Source organism: Anser cygnoides, chromosome 3 (genome assembly GCF_040182565.1).
Source record: "Anser cygnoides isolate HZ-2024a breed goose chromosome 3, Taihu_goose_T2T_genome, whole genome shotgun sequence".
Classification (NCBI taxonomy): domain Eukaryota; kingdom Metazoa; phylum Chordata; class Aves; order Anseriformes; family Anatidae; genus Anser; species Anser cygnoides.
In genome coordinates this window covers 57,218,389-57,238,435 of record NC_089875.1, presented here as the reverse complement: position 1 = coordinate 57,238,435, position 20,047 = coordinate 57,218,389, and the positions used below count along the sequence as shown (strand labels likewise).

The following is a 20,047-nucleotide window of genomic DNA, read 5'->3' as shown; positions in this document are numbered from 1 at the left end:
GCTTTAAATGAATGCTTGCAACAAGCACAGACTTGGGTACAGAAATGACTTGTCACACCAGCAAGGCTTGGAGGGCATCCGATTAGCTGTGCAAATAAGTGCCCAGGGAGGTAAATGATAGTTTTGAAATGCTTTGTCTACATTAATATGGCAAATGTTGACTGGTCACCTCTACAGAGGCAATGAGGCCAGCAAGAAGCAGGCATCCTCTCTCTATGCACAGTAATACTCTCACGGGTGTTTGCCAGAACGGGAGATCCACACCTACGTAAATTGGTACAGCAGTCTTGTGTCCAAGTGTTTTTACTCTGTAAAGGTCTTCACAGTTATCATTCTCTCTTCATCCTGGCCAAGTGCTCCTGTTAGACTTACGAAAGATTTAGGTACATGGCAGTACGCTATAGCTGCAAACAGCTCTATCATTCAAAATGATATAAAATGTGTTAGATGATCACAGATGAACAAAGATGTTCAGAAACTCTGGAAAAACATGTTCAAGGAATTAGTTATTTTTAAAAGAAATTCTAAAAATTTCATTTAAATGCTGTCACTGTAAAAAAGAGACTATTTCAATTTTGTTTATAAAATTCATTTTTAGAATTAAGTTAAGATTTAGTTGGGATGCCAATTCGTCCCATTCAGCTTTGTCAATCTGCAAATAAGCAAGCCTTTAACAGGTATAACTTTTAATATAAAATTTATTCATTCAAAATTGTATTGGTATATCTATTTCTTAACATGTTAGCATCCCAAGACATTCAAACTTCATATAATTCATAACTGCAACCATCAGATAGCACTTGCTTCTATTTATAATCCCAAAGTTATAGAAAATATTCTTTTGAACAAACAGATTTCATCAAGAAAGAAATGTTGTAGATTGACTTTTTTTTTTTTAAGTAAAAGTAATATTCTCACTGCTTTATAACTAGTCCTTTAATTGCTTTTCACTTGTTTTCCTTGGGAAGTTATATAAATGCAGTAACTGCCAACTTCTTGGATCCAATTATTTCTCCTCTTCTACGTGACTCTCAATACCTTTCATTATCTTCACCTAATCTACGCTAGTGAGATTTTCTGTTGAAGCCCAGCTTCAGAATCTATGAAGCATAAAAATCGAAAGGGAAGATTCATCGTAGCAGCTAAATCTACAGCTTCCAGATAGTTTTTTTTTTTGCCCTTTTCTCTTTTTGAACATGATAATAAATTCCTTAGGATTCCATCACATTTACAAATTCTACCCAAAAGTAGCAATTAGGAAAAGAAAAGGAATCTGAGGTCACTTCATAAATAATTTTGACTTGAACACACTCTATGTAAGATGGCTTTAAAATTTCTTTCTACACCTAGCATTACTAGATACTTGTACAATTATTTTTCTATTTAGTAAATACTTCACAAAATAGCTCCACATCTGTATAAAAACATAATATTTGCTATATTCAATTATATTTCTGTATGTCTATAGTTAAAGGGTGAAAAGCAGAACACCCAGATGGAAAAAATAAAAATAAAAAACTAGTAACACACAATCCACCCTGACCATTCCCACTATGAAATTCCACATCTGTAGCGTAGGTTCCTTTTCTATGTTGAAAATTCTGCTTGCAAACTGCTCAAGGAAAATGCTGCTGCTTTTTCTGGTAAGCAGCTTGGCAAAGTAACATCTTAATCTCACAGTGTCAGTGGTCCCCTTGAGCTCACAAAGTCTATTAAAACAAATTACACGAAAACATCTTCAGGAGTTCAGTTCTACAGCTTAAGAGGATCAGTATATTTCAGCTTCTTCTGAGATTCAGGGAACATAAGATGGTATAGTACTTCAGTATCTAATGCTGTTACGACACTGTAATACTTTCTCCATTAACTACATATTACCCACAGACCATAGAATAATAGGAGGCTAGTCAGAAAAAGCTACATGCTTTCTTGTTATCTTTATTAACTAGACTGCAATGAAATCTACACCACAGCATCTGTTTGAAACAGCCATTACATTTGATCTCTAGTAAATAGACACACAAAACAAAAAAGGCAGACAAAAAAATATGCAATACAGTATTTCATAAAGCTGATGCAAAGGTTCTGAAATAGGATAACTCAAAATGACATTTTAAGAAAATTCTACCCCAACAACAAAAATGCCATTATCTTCCACTTACTGTTCTACAGAATGACAGCATGAAACAAGGCTGATGAACAAACAGAAATAACCATGTCAGAATACAGAAATTCTATTCTTAAAACTAAAAGAATTAAAAAAATTAAATTCGGAAAAAAATCTACTTGATTCTAAAACATCAAATAATACTCAATACAGATGCTGATTTCATTGATTAAAACCATAAAAAAATACAAGAGAAATCTGTTGTACCTTGCATAGAATCAAAAATTATTTGTTTGCTTAAAAACAGCCTACCTTTTTCTAAAGCAATGTAATAAAAAGATATTACACTTAAATACCCTGTCTTGCCTATAGCCATAGACCATCACAGCAACAACATCTGGTCCATTTAAGTCTCTTGCATATATGAAATATTTGTTATTTCTAATGGATAATTTTGTTATTTCTACTGGATATACATTTCTACTGTAGGAGACAGCATTAACAACATTTGTGATTTTTTTAAGGGGAAATACCAATGAAATGATAACATCATATCCAATCATCAGATTTCTTTTCAGTTGCTAAACCGCAATTACTATTTGAAGCCTTGTAACTGATGGAAGCAAAAAAACACTAGAGAGCTAATACTATCACCCCATGTCCTCTGTTGATTAAAGTTTGAGAAGCTAAAGCTCACATCTGGAAAATGCTACTGCATTTATTAAACAGATATTTCCATGACTTTTATCACACCCAGTAACGTGGGTTTTTATAAAAGTAATACACAAGCTTTAGTTTGCACTTCTATGCTTCTAGATTTTCATTTCAGATGAAGAAGTCCATCTTACAGAGAGCAATAGGAACAGTAAAATAAAGCTAGGCATGACTAGATTACAGACCAACGTGCCGGAGCAACACTGAGCTGCAGAGATCTGATTACAAGCAGCATCCCCTGCTAGGCAGCCAGTCTCCCATGGGGACAGGGAGCACATACATTGGGATGTTCTACACTAAAGCAACATTTGTTTCTTATACAGAGCCTTACAGATGTCACAGGATTATTGCTGCTCAGTGCTTCCCCATTTAAGTATACCACAATTTTTAAGCAGAGTGTAGCACGACACTTACAGTTTCATAACATTCCCCTTATACAATGTGTTCTGTGATTCTTGGATCTGCTGCTCTCCTTGCAAGAGCCAAAAGGCAAGTACAAAGAACAGCTCTCGGTTGAGAGCGAATATCCTTTATTACTGCTTCTCAGAACTGTGCCCAAAATGGCCAAAGCTCTAACAGACTTGAGTTTCCTTTTAGCCTACCTTCTGTAAGCCCTCATGCAGTTGCAAATAAAATCAGGATACACACAGGTCAGCTCTGTTCAACATTTGTTGCTTTATTTGCTCTGAAGCAGAGCTAGAAATAACTGAAACCTTATCAATTTTCAAAGGAAGCTTCTATAATTACATCGGTATGCCCTATGGAAACACTACTGGGTTTCTCATAGCAACCTTCAATGATTCAAGCAGCTAGCCCTGCTCTTCCCACAGCATTATTAATACTAGGAGCGCTTCACCCTTCTCCAGCAGCAGCAGAACAACCTTCTTAAAAAAACATTTCTGTCTATGTCAGGGCACTAGGACATTTTGCTCTGAGAGCAAATAAGGCCTTACTATTATCTTTAATTACGATTTTTCACAGCACTTCACAACAAAGTGACAGAGTCTTGGCTTTTTTAATTCTTAGTTTATTTTATTGCAGCACTTTAATTACACTCAAACAGCTCACTTTTTCACATTCTTCCATTATTTTTAAATAAAATGTTCTCCTAAATACACACAAAGTTCTGTAACATTTTCAGAACTATTTTATTTAAATTTGGTAGTGACATCTATTAACATTTCCTATCTTTTGGAATCCACCAGTTTACAAATGTTGAAGTTCTTCCTCCTTAAGTGACTGCACAGCTGACATGGGACAGCAGAATTGCTATTATCAATGGTAATTCAATATCTTTATAATATCTCTTAAGGAATATTTCTTTACAGCAAAATAGCAGCATATTCAGCATACAGCAAGGCAGGATTGCTTCTATAAGCCCTTTCTCAGCACTTACGATGTCTTGAATGCACACATTATAAAACCTTTTTAGCAATCTTGTAAGGTAGCCGAGCATGATTCCTGTTGTAGCAGATGAAGAAACTAAAGGCATAGGCCTACAAGGAAAGCAAACTGTTCAAAGCAGCCAATGCCACAAAGATTTCTTAACCTCCAACACTCCCAAGACCTACTGCAATTTGTTTTCCCAGATTTGGTTGGTCCTCATCCCTCTTCTCGCTGCCTGGTGCCTGTCTGACTCCTCCTTGGGCAGACTCAACACCTTAAACCAGCAGAAAATAAGTATCTGAAAATAAAGTGAGGAGTATTAACTGAGCTGAGGGAACTGAATCAACTCACTGAAGGGTCAGCTGAGCGTCAGAGCTGCAGCAGGCAGGACCCACAAGGCTTGGGTGTGGGGACACCTTTTAGGAACAGAAAGATGTTAGATCAGTCCAGCAGACATTCTCCATGGGACAGAGACGGAGCATCTTCCTTAACACTGCAGGGGAAGATAGCATCAAAATAAGCAGCAAGAGTTTACCATTACCAGCATCCAGTCTGTGCTATGATCCTGTCACTCAATCAGAACAGTTCTTCTGATATTTTCCTGTTTCCATCTAGCTTCAGAACTTACCTGTTACAGATTCACAGGAAAGGCCATAACCAATATTCTGCTTTTTGTTCTCCTATTTAAAAATATCCATCAACATTTGGTGAAACACATTGTGTGTCAAAACACTCCTCCTGCGGTTCACTGCAGGAAGATACACACTCAGGCCAGGTTAATTCAAAACGATTTACCACATCCAAGTGTAGTTATTATTTCAATCATCGAGCAAGGAAACTTGATTTAAATATATAATTTTGATTCTGCATTTCTGCTCCTCCCTTTTCTGACAGAAAGCCTATTGCTAGATAGCAACCTTAAACTGATGCTGATTTTCAAGCAAGCATAGCTTACGCCCCACATTTGATACTTATTTTGCTAACTGGAATGCCATAATGCATTCCAATTTAAGTAATTACATAATTTAAACACATTTATTCAGGTTGATAATTTTCACATTTGATGTTAATGAACAGTAAATGTTCCTTCCCATTTTCTGGGCCAGATGTTCACTGAACTGCCATATAGGTACCACTGACATACACTGTAGGCACACCCCTACCACTGGAAGTACACATGGAAACCCACGAGCATTACAATACCCAGTCTAGAACAAGAAATTACCACTGCCAACTGTCAAATCCAATCTCACCACGGTTGCTGGGGCTAGAAAAAAAAAGTTGCAGTATTGTAAAGGATTACAGTTGAGGATCATTTTGCAAACTCACAACAGTGTCAGGTTGGTTTCAAAAGGACACCACAATTCCATTTAAACAAATCCCAATTTTTGAGATTTAGGCAATGTTACTTACAAACAAACTACATTAGACATTTTGGATGCACATGCCTTTATTATGTTTTGCATTAAAAACTGAATTATAAGTTTGGTTTTGTTTTGTCTTGTTAACAAAGGAAGCGCTATCTTTAGCTAGTAGACTGAGGTGACTGTTTCTGGACACTACATCCCTAACAGAACTACTAGATCTCAACATCACATTTCATTTTCGCTACACTTTTAAAACGAGCCTTTTCGCAGTTTCTCATTTTAAAGAAAAAAATTCACAGAGACTATACTGAAATAAACACACAATTTTCTATCTGTGCCTACTGAAGAAAATCTGTTGCAAGCTGATATGCCCCTTCAGCAACCTGAATCCAAATATTTACCCCACGATTTCCCTCATTTTGGTGATCTGATATACTTTAAAAATTCAACAAAAAATAGTTAAGCAATACATAGTCATCATACTTCTTAGCAAAGCTATTTTAATTAAATTTGATGACTTATGCTAAAGGCTAAATTAACTACAAAACTTAGATATAAATTAGCACTTAAAATATTTTTGTGTCCTGTCTTAGCTACTCTGCAAATGCCCTCTAACATATCCCAGTGAAAAATAAAATGGAAGAAGTTTGGGCTACAAAAATCTCCTCCTCCATTTAGGAGGCATCTGCATTGCCACCACAACACAAAAAAGGTTCTCAATCTCAGTTTAAAAGCTGGCAACAAAGATAAGGCTGAGCTAAAAAGTCAAATTATGGAGCAAACTGTATGAGATGCAGGCACAAATTCTCTCCTAATGAATCAGCAGTGGAGTGGTGATAGTCTCCACCAGGTACAGCAGGAAAAGAAATATCAGACTGTCACAGCCAGACTTCAGCACGGTTTGTCTGCTAAAGCCCTTTAGAGAGACTAGGGTGTTTTTTTGTTTTGGTTTTGATTAGTTCTGTTTTTTTGTTTTGTTTAAACCAGGAAGGGAGAAATTCTTCATACCTCAAATCTCAACATATGCAAAGTTTCACATGGTCGAACGTGGCATCAACGTCACTTCTCAGACACTTAGAGAGGCCAAGCGGAAATTAGTAGTTCCGCCTTCTCCCCCACCCCAAATCAAAGCAATCTACTTGCACAAACACGAGAAGAAAAATTTTAACATGTTATTTGTCGAGCTCTGCAGTGTCACGTGGCAGCAGTACGGCCAGTCTTTAGAAGCTGGCTCCAACTTGAGCAGTGACTAATCTGCTCCCTTCCCGCAGAGATCAGGTCACAGCATCACCCACCAGGCAGCTCCCTACGAGCCAGAGGGAATCCCTCTGAGGACAGCAGAGGCACAAGGAGCAAGTCTCCTGGGGCAATAAATTAAGGCCGCACAGGGAGCAAGCAGGTGCCTGTTGTAGAAGAGCAGGATAAAAAGATGAACACATGGGATTTAAGCCATCTCGTTTCGAAGCCATGGTGCTAAAGCTCTGAATCAGACTTCAGGCACGGTATCAGTTTCCTGGGCTGAGTAAACATGCCAAGAGCACATACTACACTGTCATCTGCCACCTAATATAAGGGATGATGCATTAGCTTCCTAGGGACACAGGGTGGGGAAAAAATCTGTGCCCTTCATTCTAACAACAACATTTAGAAGACACTCTTACACTCAAAGAAGTAAAAACATAATCAAAATTATTGAAGCAATTTTTACGAGCGTGCCGATGAAATGTTAAATCATCTGACATGAGAAATGAGATGTTCATAAAATCCAGCAAGATAATCCTGTCTCAATAAATGAGACACTTTACATTCATATAGGGAGATGGAAGTATGTTATTAGAAAAAAACATAAGCAAAACAGAGATAAAATACTGATGAAAAAATTAAGACGGCAGTGATTGCTTTCATATTATTCCCATAACGACCCAACTGATAGAAGTATACAATGTGTTTGCTTTAAAAAATGAATACAAATTGCAAACACCTGAAAGGAGAGCGTTATCCTCATGCTAGATTCTTTCCAGGCATTTTCCAGGATCATTATGATTCTATGATTTTTGGCTGTTGTTGTAATCATATACCATAGCTGGGGCCAGGGGAACAGGACAGAACCAAAAAATACCTCTTTTCAAACAGTATGCCCGTCCCAGCTCCAAAACTCCATATAATGAGTACCTTAATTTAATTTTCATTTCTGCACTACACATACATGCACCAAAAACTAGCAGTAGAAAGCAGGAAATGACCTTTACAGCTTATCAAGACTTAGGTTCAGCAAAATATCTTCCCGCATGCTCAAAGTCCGAACACGCTTGGATACTGATGATTTTGCTCATAACCACAAAGAGCCACAATGTTTGACTGAAGGATGTTATGACTACCATATACTACACAAAATGAACTTCCACAATACCAAGGATCTAACAAGCCACTTGTAATAAACTTTCCTTTTCTAGCTGATAAAGAAAGCTGCTATATTGCAGCAATTTCAGGCTTTCCTCTGGCATCATGTTAAAGAAGAGGCAACTGTCCCAAGGCAGATTTAGATTTATCACCAGCAAGAGAGAACATCTTGTTTATAATTAGACTCATCACTAAGGATTTCAAAATTTAGAGGACAAAAATCAAACAGACTAAACAAATTACTCTAAGAAAATTTAAGCTTTCTCCCAATTTGTTTGTAAATATCAGAAAAATTATGCAGAAGATATTCCATGTGAATGGATGCTAGGGCAAACAGCTCTCCAAGTTTGAAGTATCATAATGTTTCTTAAGCCTCTGATCCTCCAAACAACACAGAGCGGGGGATATCTGCGTATTAAGTGTGAAAATATATGTGTACATATAGTCTGTTTTCGTCAGAGTAGTGTTTTGACTAAGTCAACACTAGAGTTCTGGGCCTGAAATTTTCCAGAACACCGAACAAAAGGTCTTTGGCTGTCAGTTCACAGCAAGCGTGCTGCAAAGTGCACTAGATATCTTAATGTTGCCCAATAAGCTGTGCACTTCTGAGGGTTGTATTTGGTATGGAAACCAGCATCTCCCACAGCTTTTTATTACTCCTCCCTGTTAGCACTTATCCATACTTTAGAACGGACAGCTTTGAAACATCCCACAAGAAAAGCTTGAAAGAGAAGACTGAAGTGCTACAGTACAGGCCACCTAACAAACATCAGAGTACAGACAGAAAAAGTCTTCAACAGTATCACTCTGAGGAACAATGCACAGTATCAATAGCACAGCCACAGGAGCTTGTCCTGAAAGAAAATCTCAAAAATGCAGAGGGACAAGGCGAGAAACATGACAGGGGTATCATCTTTTGACAAATTCAAGCCCCTGAGAGAACCCTGAGTTCACTCAGCTATTCAAAGATGGCAACTAAACCTCTACAGAGTGAGAGAGTTAAGTCTCTCCAAAAATAGAAAGGAAAAAGAGAGGTAAACAAGACACCTTACAAAGAGAGCAGGCAAGCAGCTCAAGGCAAAACACCCAGGAAGCCTCGCACCACAATTTGAAAAACCTAGCAAGGAAAATTATCATGAAAGAATGCAATTTTGTTTCTCCCATTTCTAGATAAACATCTGCAGTGAAACACTGATGAGTCTCAAAACAAGAAGCAAGGACCTCCTTGCCTTTTCTTACTCCTCTCCACGACCTAGGGATTTTGTCTTTGCCTCGTTGCCTTGAATTCTCCTTTTTGCAAGGTCTCTACCTGTACCTGAATAAAGAACAGAACAAACATATCAAAAGAATAAACACATCAAACCTATTAACATGTGGCTACATGACAGAACGAGCATCACACCTGTAGCATGAATTTAAGTCTAATGACAATAGAAAATCCTATAATTACTCTCTCGGAAGGGAGTAAAGGCAGGGTGGGGATGCAAGAAAAAACAAGACTGCTTCCACCAACACCCAACTCCTTCACACAAAATGCAAACAGTTCCATTTAGAAGTTTAGGCTGCATAACCTTAATGCTTAATTCTGGCCCTAACCAATCTATGACAAAGATAGAATGGATTTCGCATATCATATACTGTACCGTTCAAACAAATTTAAGGCATAATAGCTGAGTAAATATCAAAGAAAACTGTTACAGGAATTAAGAGTCTGTCCTCCAGAAACAATGCTAAGCAGGTAGGATGAGATTTTCAAGCAAAGAGCATCCCTGCTTTATTCGTTCTGTTTCAGCAAACACAGACATCACACAAGAATCGTGAAAAATGAAAACACTCCTTACCCAAAAACCTGTGGCCAAAAGGCATCTCTATGGATTAAAAAAAAAGCTGAATAGTCAATAGCCGTGTTTCCTACTACACAGGAGAGAGAAATGCACTAAGCTGCCCAATCAACCCTTCTGTCACAAGCGCATCCTTGCCAATGAGCGATCGATACAGGCTCGTCACTGCTAACACCCAGGGCTCACAACACACCGCATTTAATTCAGTGAATCAAGGAGAGGGTTCGAACTGTTGCTATCTGCTACAAACAGGTGGAGGAGTATATCAACTAAAGCAGTGCTTTAGTGGAGATGTCTGATTACGCCTCACACAGGATGCATTTTTTGCCAGTCTTTTCAAATAATCATCACTTCACAGCATCATTGCTCTGTCTGATGGTTTACAGACATTAAGAGACATCCTGCAAGCTCACAATCCCAAGAATCACCAAGAAGCGAAGGAAATAGAGTCGCATAACAGTATTTATAGCTCACCCTCTCATAATTTGCTCCCCTCCTTTTTTCCATTTTTTTTAAACCTTTACCCAGCCTATTCATCCTCAGTTGAGTAAATGTTCGACTTGCGCCCAACTACGTGATGGTTTCTTTTAATATGACCCTGAACCTTACATCTTTAATCCAGTGTCCTGAAAGTGCTACACTAGCCTCAGCAATCCTAGGAAAAGTAAGAAAACAACATTATTCTAATAGCATACAGCTGAGTAAAAGACAATTATGCACCTCAAGGCAATACAGAAGGTCATGACAGAACTGGGAGAAAAGCAGTCCCAGTCTGCCGCTGTAACCATCAACAATGCACAACAAAAATAAAACCCAAACATAACTGTCAACTTCGACTAACACAGGTTCATTTAAAAAAAAAGAAAAAACATTTCATCAGAGTACTAATCTACATGGGACTGCAGTTGCTTTCTAGTATGTTAGATTTGTGTGGCAGCAACCTCTTGCAGCCTGCCTTTGGCTTCCCAGTCACAAGACACTGCTACAGTAAACACCAGGCAAGCAGAGGCAGCACCTCGGACATAGCCCAGGAATTACTGGAATACCTGAGGTTATCTGGCAGATAAATGGGGCTTCCCCTACACAAAGGACTCTGAAATCTGATTCAGAGGACTCACACACTTATCTATTAGGAAGGACTGGATAAGATCCAGAAGTCATTAGGGTGTCTCAAACGAAGGTAAAACTCAACATCATTAAAATTAAGTGAAAATAGGACAGAACCCTTTTCTAAAGATAGATCTCGCTGTGCAGCCAAGTATGTGTGCATGCAATTGTTATTTATTTCTAAGCTGGGACAACTTTCCAGCTAGATCCTTAGATCAGCTAACATAATGAGGTGTTTTGAAACAAAATCAGAAGATTTCTTTCCCAACTGCATTTGCTATAAAGATGTAGAGGAAACAAGGAAGCAATTATAAAACATATTCTCTCCTACCATACCGCAAAATTGCAAATTTCAATGAAGGGAAACCATGAAATGGGGTCAGAACTCTTAACCAGAAAGATGGGAAGAAATTGTCCTAATCAGTGAAGAAAAAAAACCACAAAACACAAAAACAAGCTCACACACACATAGCCTAAGGACACAAGCTCAGAAGTCATATACTCTTTAGTACATTCTCCAGCACTTTCTCAATCCCACCTGCATCATCTCAGGCCTAATTTTATCAACAGCGTTATCACCCTACGTATGGAAAAATGCATTCAACAATGTAATTTGGGGTAATCAAAAGAGAGACAGAACTGAGCATTATCGGCATTTAAAGATCTTCCATTGAATGCTTTCATACTAGTCCTGCCAGCGAAAAAGGCAGTAAAGCAAGCCTCTTAAAAATATTCCAGGGGAGAATTCCAAGAGCTTGCGTAAGTGTTAGGCTCAGAAAGCAATGAAATCTTCGTCTACATACCCAACAAATCAAAGCAGAAGTAAACACCAGTGAAAACAGACAGTTCCACATCAGTACGGACACTCAGTCATCAGGTGATATTTGTCAAAGCTGTGACAATGCAGCTGGAGGCGAATCAGTACAACCCAAATCCTCACAAAGCATCTCTGCCATTACATCTTTCCTTTCTAAAACCTTATGAGTAAAAGATCTTCTCCTGGAGACTCATATACAAGCCCGTTATCACTTCCCATGCAAAGGTCCCATGATTGTTTTAGGAGAGTGCTCATTCTCTGCCCAACAGGAAGAAAATTGGCCATTTCCAGCAATACAGATTCTCGTTTTTCACTCTCATCCTTGGACAAGAAGGAAGAAGACATTCAAATGCAAACCAGAGAACAAAGCTTTCCCAGTATTTCTAGAGCTTCAATAAGCAATGCTATTTGTGATTTTAAAACTGGCAAGAGCTCATTCTGTCACCACAACACTAGACAATCGAATCACAAATATTTTTTCTGCAAACCAACTAGAAGTTTCCTCACACCAGCAGCATTTAAACCACATTCCAAAGGGGAAAGGGGATGAGTGAATTAAGTGAAGCATTCAACCTCCCGATGATAGCGACTAAACACTTTTGCATCCTGTGAAAACAGGACATTATCTTTTATGAAATCTTGAAGCATTACTGGTCACTTCTAGCCCGAACAACCACTGTTCTGGCTATCTGCTCTCTGTATTACTAACAACAATTGCAAAACTCACCAACACGGCACTGAAAACAAAACTATTATGAGACTTTCCAATATAATCTTCTTAATCACCTCCAGTGCTATAACATTGTTTTTACATCAGTGGTCTCCCGTTTATCTCCTCTGAAGAAAGAACAATTTCCAAGACAATTCCTTTATTAATAGAAAGAAGTGCTTGATCTTCTGGAAACGTAAGGGGGGACTAATATTGTACAGGCTCCTAACATACATACATAGGAGCATAGTACATACTCCTAGCACTAGTACCAAGCTCAAAGCGTATGTTTTTAGACAGCATACTTTCCTCGATCTTACCACAGGTCCAGTGAAGACTTCCAAACCCCCCAATTCTCTTTGCAACACTGGGAAACGACGTATATTGGATTTAATATATGTTCCACAGAGGTATTCTACTGCTATAAAGAAAAAAAGAACAGCTCCTCAGCAGGTTGGCAAAATCTGGAAGGAATCCACCTCTGAGAGGTCTGTAACTCAGAGGAAGATGACTTAATCACTTAATCCTATGATTTGTATTTGCTTTTAATAGAACCCTGTTGCTGCACAGAATTTTTTTTTGGTTCACAGAAACAGCCTATTCTTACTCGAGGTGGCCTATTATCATAATAGGGCTTGCTATAGGTATCTTTACAAGAACCACATCTCTTCCCCCATTTTTAGCTCCACTTTGGAAAAGCTACAAATGGTTCCAGATCTTATACTAGTAACATAAGCTTGTTCAATTTTATCCCTTGATCGTTCATCCAAGACAGCAGATTTTCACTGCATAGCTTCCCATGTCTTTATAAGATTCAAATGCATTTATTTAAATCTCTCTCCTAGAATTCAACTACCTTTATTGCTTCATCTAATTAATTTCGTAGAGTTACCAGACAATAGGAGCTGTATCCCCATTTTCTGTTCCGATGAATTAAAAAATAAGAATACAGTGCCTTAAGCATCAATGAAAACATCCTTAAAGATCTACTAACAAACACCAACAATGAAGAGGAGGAAGGAAAAATCCAAGCCAGGGATAAGTTCACATCAAACAGGGAAAGTGCTAGGAAGTCTCCAGAGCAATCTAAGCCTGGAAAAACAAATCAAACCCAAACAACGATTTACATCATTCTTTCTTTACAAAGAAAGTGAAAATTCAAGTAATGACTACGGGAAAGAGCCATTTCATTACATACCGTTCTGTTTGCAAATTATTCAGGAATGTCTTATTCTGGGAGGATGACCGTGTGATAAAAACAGGTATAACACCAGTCCTCTGCCATTCAACTACAGAAACTGCACACCAAGATTTGAATCAAGACTTTTTCCATTCTTCTAAGTATTCACAAAACTTTCATGGGCTTGCAACCTTTCTTCAGATATGATTCATATACGGATATGAACTCTGAAGTCTGTACAAAAAGATATATTTCTAAGTTCAAAACTGTCTGCAAAATGGAACCTGAGAACTGCTTAATGGAAATGCAAAGTGTAAGCAAATTGGACATTACTAGAAGTGAGATGTTCTAACAAGTTATATTTCCCAGTAAATAGGATAGAGTTGGCACACAAGGTCTGAAATTCCAGATGTACCTACAAAGCAGTCAGCTTTATCCTGACAAGTTTGATATCAAATTTTAAAAATTAAAAATACCAAGCTTTTACACTATGCAAAGTGAAAGGAGTGGAGGAATGAAACTTTTAACCTGGCACCAGAGTAACTAAAAATGATCACTTGTGCTTTTGTCATTCTTGCACCATCAGATGCTGCAGATGCTAAAGCTTTCGAGGGTAAAAGAAAAAGAAATGCACAAATTCACAACTAGTAAAAGCTAAATGATTAAATACCAAATCATCTGCTCAGAGACCCCTAAACCATATCCTGCTAGAAGCTGGTGATACTTCCTTCAGATACCAGCTACCTGTATGCCCTATGATACTTTTCCGTAGCCATCTGCTATACTCCACTGTCCAAAAGCCAAGACACTGATGTAGAAAACATCTTTGGTTTGAGTTCACATACTGTTCCTTGGTCCGTATTTCTATGCACGGGAGATAGGAAGGTAAAATATCTAAAGCTGCTTCAACACCTACACTGTTCAATTCCCTCCTTTCCAAACACTATGTAGGGCACTTGTATGGCAGCCAAGATATTTATACAGCAGCAGTTCTTAATATACTTACATCACTCATGAGAGCAGGGGAAGACACCACAAATATATAACTCTTCCTCCTTCTCCCTTAGCTGAAATCACTCCCCCTTTCAAGTTTTACTTAACACCTAAAATAGCTTTCTGAGTAACATTTCTGATATTTTTATACAACGTTAACTATTATCCACAGCCTATCTTGTCTGCAACAGCGGCTTCGAGTTAGTCAACCTCCCTTTCATGTATTTTACCCAGATATTAGACAGGTAGATCTTCGGGGTTGTGTTTTGTTTTTCAGTTATTTATAATTGTAAGGATTTCCTAGAGGTCATTCCACCATGCCACTGAAACAGGGAGACCTGTTCTTTATTGCGTACAGGCAGTAGGAACATCACAAGCGACACTTAGGTGCCCGGCAGCTCAGGGCTCCCACTGTGTGGGCACCCCCCCAGCACAAACATGAGCGCACGTAACCTCTCACGCTGCCCCCTCCCAATTTAAGAACCTCATCAGCTGAGGTCTTTTTCCAACTAAAGAGCCTCCTGCGGACTGTGATCCACCACAACCACAGTGGGCAACCAACCTCTGCTTTTCGCAATGACTTTATTCCTGCTTGTCTTCCCACGCACTTCTTCGACAATATTTTTAGTATACATGCAAAACACCTCTTTTGTTTCATACTGCATCCAACACTCATTAGTCCTTCCTACAGTTTTCATCTGCTTAAATGGTGCCAAGTAACACCAGGAAAGTAGTTGCAGTAATTTTCTTCAAATGGCTAAGTGAATAGATATGTGTTTGGCCTTCTTCTAAATTTTACTTTGCAATTATTATTCAAACTAATGAAATGAGATATTTGAAGATTTTATTTAGGAATCAGTTTAGCTGTCAAGACATTTGCTTCGGCAAATATTTAATGAGCAGAATGTCTTCAAAGGAGAGGACTCTATTCCATCACACATACAAAGCAAAAAGAGAAGTGACAGGACGGACTGATAGCAGTACTGAGAAGTGCTAAATCTCTTCTATTCTAATGGGAAAGTTAATCTTCAAACGCACGTTTTGCAAAGAGTGCTCTGCACTAGACAAGGACATCAGGGATGACTTGAACCCAGGAAACTAGGAGAGCATATGACTCCCAGCAGGATCTGCTAGCTCTCAAACTGTGCAGGAGACAACATTCACAAACAAACCGGGACCTCCATGCCATGCAAACGGCCCAGGTTTCCAGTGGGAAGTTCTCCAGACCAGCTTTGATGTATTACAGCTATATCAAGGATTTGATGTGCAGCTGAGGAGCACTAAGGTCTTTTGTAGGTATAAGCACAAAGCGAGAACTATTATTATAGACCATTTAAAAGATATTAAACTTTTAAGTACTGTGAAGTGGTGTAAACAAAGGCATTAGTTAAAAATAACACAGAAATAACCGATCAAGTATACAAGCAAGGATGAAAACAATGGCCCCACACACCCAAGAGTGGGGATGCTGGGTCACAAAATGAAAACAAAAATATGCAGAAAAGTTTCCTCTTGGAAACTGGAGCTCTTGGACCTTCCCCCCACCCCCACCCCCAAGTAATTTGAATCAATGCAGATCTAACAAGTCTAGATCCTACTCTGCCTACAAGCATGCCCTGCTTAGTCATGGAGTCAACTGAAGTCACTGGTGACACCTATAAGGCTGTCCACAAATGCTTCCTTACAGTAGATAAGCCCTAGTCCCCCATTAATAAAAGGAATTACAGCTTAGACGCAAGTCACATGAGCTATTGTTTTTGGATAGGATCACAAGGAGTTCCCATATAAATAGAACCGTAACACTTCCAATATCAAATGTTTTGTGTATTTCCTAACTTGTACTTTTATCCCTAAATGGCAACGCTTTTATTGTCTTGCATTAAAGCACAAATGAATGGTTTTCTGTTCTATTTAAGAAACCATCAAACCACTATAGAGGATCTCAAGTCTTAAACTTAACTGTCTATTAAAATGCACCCATAATATAATTAGTGATAATAATCTGCACACTAAAATTGGTAGATATAGTTGGAAAACAACTATTTTAGAGTGTGTACAGTGGACCTCTAGTACCAGAAGTTTGTTCTGCTACCAGATGCATTACAAAAAAATAGGACAATTAAGTGGAAGAAACCCAGTCCCAAAAATAAATAAATAAATACATGTGAGATTCCAAATCACTGTGCCTGACCAGCTTTCCAAGTTGAAGGGGAAGGAAACCACAAAAATAGGAAGATCCTGGCTACACAAGTAACTCATTCAAAATCCCCACACCTGCCTCTTTCTAATAGGTATCAAAAGACATCTGTACAAACACTCTTTGTAGACAATCTCTGTGGAAACAGGAGGTGTGCACCATGATTACTTCGAGTATCTGAACAGAAACCTATCTCAAATCATTCTCTAACTCATCACTGAATTTAAGTCTTCTGCAGGGTCTCTTCTGACACTAAGCAGAGAAGTCTGCTCTACTTATAGCACAGGCTTAGCTCCCAACCTTGGTATGGAAGGTACAGTACGAAATGACCTCAGGTGTCATTAAGCAAAAAAAAAAAGTACAACAAAAAAAATGTACAAAACAAATGTGAGTTTATCATTTTTCGTAGTAAAAAAATCCTATTTTATTGTTCAACCTTTTTATAGGGTTTCTTAGAGCAATCATAGGCAGACAACGATCTCTTTATGAGCACTAGATAAGATTAGAATAATTACCCTCAGATAAGAAAAGAATAATTACGCCGAATTCTTTCACAAGGTGTTTTGAGACCTACTAGTGAAAAGCACTTTTAAAAAGCTGTGTATTTTAAGTATGCCTAATAATTACATAAAACAAGTACTACTTTTTCCTAGAGGCTAGTTATAAACAAAATTACTTTTATTTGGAAGTTCAGCAGAACCAATCATTCTATAATAGAAATATAATTCAGCGAGATAAGGGAAGTTACATTGCAACAATTTTCTTGCTGGAAATCTAAAAGAGAACCACTTAAATCCGTTCATCATCTTCCTGAAGAAAATACATTGAATAAACAACCCATCGTGAACTCAGTTCACAAAATAAACAGGCTTTTTTAGAACAGTTAAATATTTGAAGGGTTTTAAACATCTGTTGACTAGGTGAGAACGAATTCCACAGGCTGTTGCTTGAGGCAGCAACATATTGTACAAAGAAAAAAAATAATAAAATCCTTTCCATGAAAGTCATTCAGCTGGAGTCAGTCAACAGTTAGAGCTGTCAGTTTTGTAACCTATTCTCAGTTTTTAAAGTATCTATCCACACGCACACCCACTACCTCCCCTCAGCCCCACAAACAGCGACAGCCACCTCCTTACAAAACCCCACTGGAGGCAGGGGGAAATACACAATTTCTTGAAACAGCCCTACCACACTTGACATTCACATCGCCTATGAAGAACGAGGTCCACTCGTGCAAATCCCCCTGGTGAGAGCCGCCAGCAGGCTAGGAGCTGCTGGCACGAAGTTATTTCTCGAGCCGGGGTTGCAGGATCGAGCTGTCCGCTGGCGTCCCTAGGGACCACCAGGATTTTGCTATTACAGAGAGACCTGCGATGGCATTATCGAAACAGTTTGACCAGAAATCTTGATGCAATGAGAAAGCTGTTCGATTTACACGTTTTTAAAAGAGAAATTGAGTATTTAAGCTTAAATAGAAGTAGTTAAAGGTTAGTGGTTCTTATAATCGTCTTCGGAGGTGTCGACAGTATGGGAAAAGCCTCGCTTTCCTGAGCAAGTTTTTGCGAATTCCGCGCAAGTCCTCGCCACTCTGCCTTCCGTTAAAGGGCTATTTTAGGCTTGAAGCCTTGAATTTCAGGACTGACTTTCGCAGCCAGCCGTTAGGCAGCGGGTTCACCCCCCACAGCCATCACTCCCACGGAGCTCTTACCTAACCCGGCACGGCACGGCGCCCCTCGGCCGGGCGGATCTCACCGTGGCAGGACGCAACGAGCGCCTCCGGGAGCGGCTACACCGACCGGAGCAGCGGCACCGGAGGCCTCCTCCTTTTCCTTACCGAAACCCCCGCGGGCACCGGGGGGACACCGGGGGGTTCCGGGGGGGGGGGGGGTACCGGGGCTGAGCGGCGGCGGGGTTTAGCGGGGATATGGGGGGGGATATTTAGGGGGTAGGGGTTGTACCGGCGGCCCGCCGCCCAGCTCGGCGCGGCCGCAGCCGTTACCGTGCCGTTAACGGCCGAGCCCCCCGCCCGCCACCGGCTGCCCTCCCGGGGCCGCCCACCGGAACAAAAGGACGGCAGCTGCGGAGCCGCCCGCAGCGGCGGCAGCCCCCCGTACTCACCCCGGTGGTGCCGGTGGTACCGGCGGCGGCGGCCGCTCGCAGCCCCGGGCCCCCTCCCCGCGCCCGCCCGCCCGGCTCCGTCTCTCGCCGCTCCCGGAGCGGCGGCAGCGGCGGCGGCTGGGCCCGGCTCCCCCGCCACGTGACCCCGCCGTCACGTGACCCCGCCCGGCCCCGCCCACCGAGTTCGGGAAGGGGAGGGGGGGCGCGCAGCTGAGGGGCTGCCGGGGCTCAAAATGGCGGGCAGGGGGGCTGTGCGTGGGGCTCGGCGGCCCGGTTAGGGACAGGGCGGTAGGAGCAACCCTTAGCGAAGGGTGTCAGCTAGGACGCGCGGCCTAACGGGTCGGGCGTCCCGCAGAGCGGCCCGACAGCCGAAGGCGGGCTTGTCGGAGAGGTGGGACTCCATTTCCCAGTGTGCTAGCACGGGCATCGCCCGCCCGTGAGCTGAGGAGAGCAGGGCCCCTGAGTTACCGCCGCGATTGCTGCCACAGGCAGCGGCAACAAAGGAGATACGCCCTGACCGGCAGGCTTAAATTGGTTGTTCTGGTGTTCAGCATAAAATTTTGAGGGGCTAAAAACACTTACCGCTATCACTGAATTCATTTATCAGCTCCTGGGTTTAACTGAAGCCATACACGCCTTAGGTCAATTGCAAACTCACTGGCTGTCATGAGCATCGATTTTAGGTAACAGTTGCAAAAAGCGTCACCAAGAGGTTTCCAAAACACGACTGCACCTTTAACCACCTTTGTATTCCTGTCCTCTTCCCCAGCAGCACAGGAACTACTACACACAGTAACTGCACTGCCCGTTAGTCTCTTCCCTCAGCTCTGTCAGAAGTCCTCTGCAGCTGGGTTCAAAAATCCCAGGAGAAAACTCTGCTCGGTATTTGTTCACCAGCCACCATAAACTATGATCATGACTTTGAGTGCTACCTTGCAGTGTTCCTACCCATCCTGTACCCTAGTACACGCTGAGGACTGAAGGAAAATAAACAGGAAGGAAGACTGACTATCTCATCATCCCTGGAGCTCATGCCATCAACATAATACCTTCATTTTCCAAAAACAAATTCACACAGATGTGCACGAGTCTCTGGAACAAGAACCAGAGG

The 20,047-nt window shown here is 40.4% G+C and overlaps 1 protein-coding gene across 5 annotated transcripts in view; it reads right to left on the bottom strand.

The window, feature by feature from the left end:
- Positions 1-19,075, bottom strand: part of TULP4 (TUB like protein 4) — a 157,018-nt gene extending 137,943 nt beyond the window's left edge. For 3 of the 5 annotated variants that reach the window (XR_010829764.1, XR_010829763.1, XM_066993151.1), the window contains exon 1: positions 18,937-19,075. The gene's annotated coding sequence lies outside the window, so the exon portion shown is untranslated. Of the gene's footprint in view, positions 1-4,558; positions 4,675-18,526; positions 18,711-18,936 lie in introns of those variants that run through there. The other 2 variants (XM_066993152.1, XM_066993153.1) reach the window with 2 other exon arrangements.
- Positions 19,076-20,047: the final 972 nt, after the last annotated feature.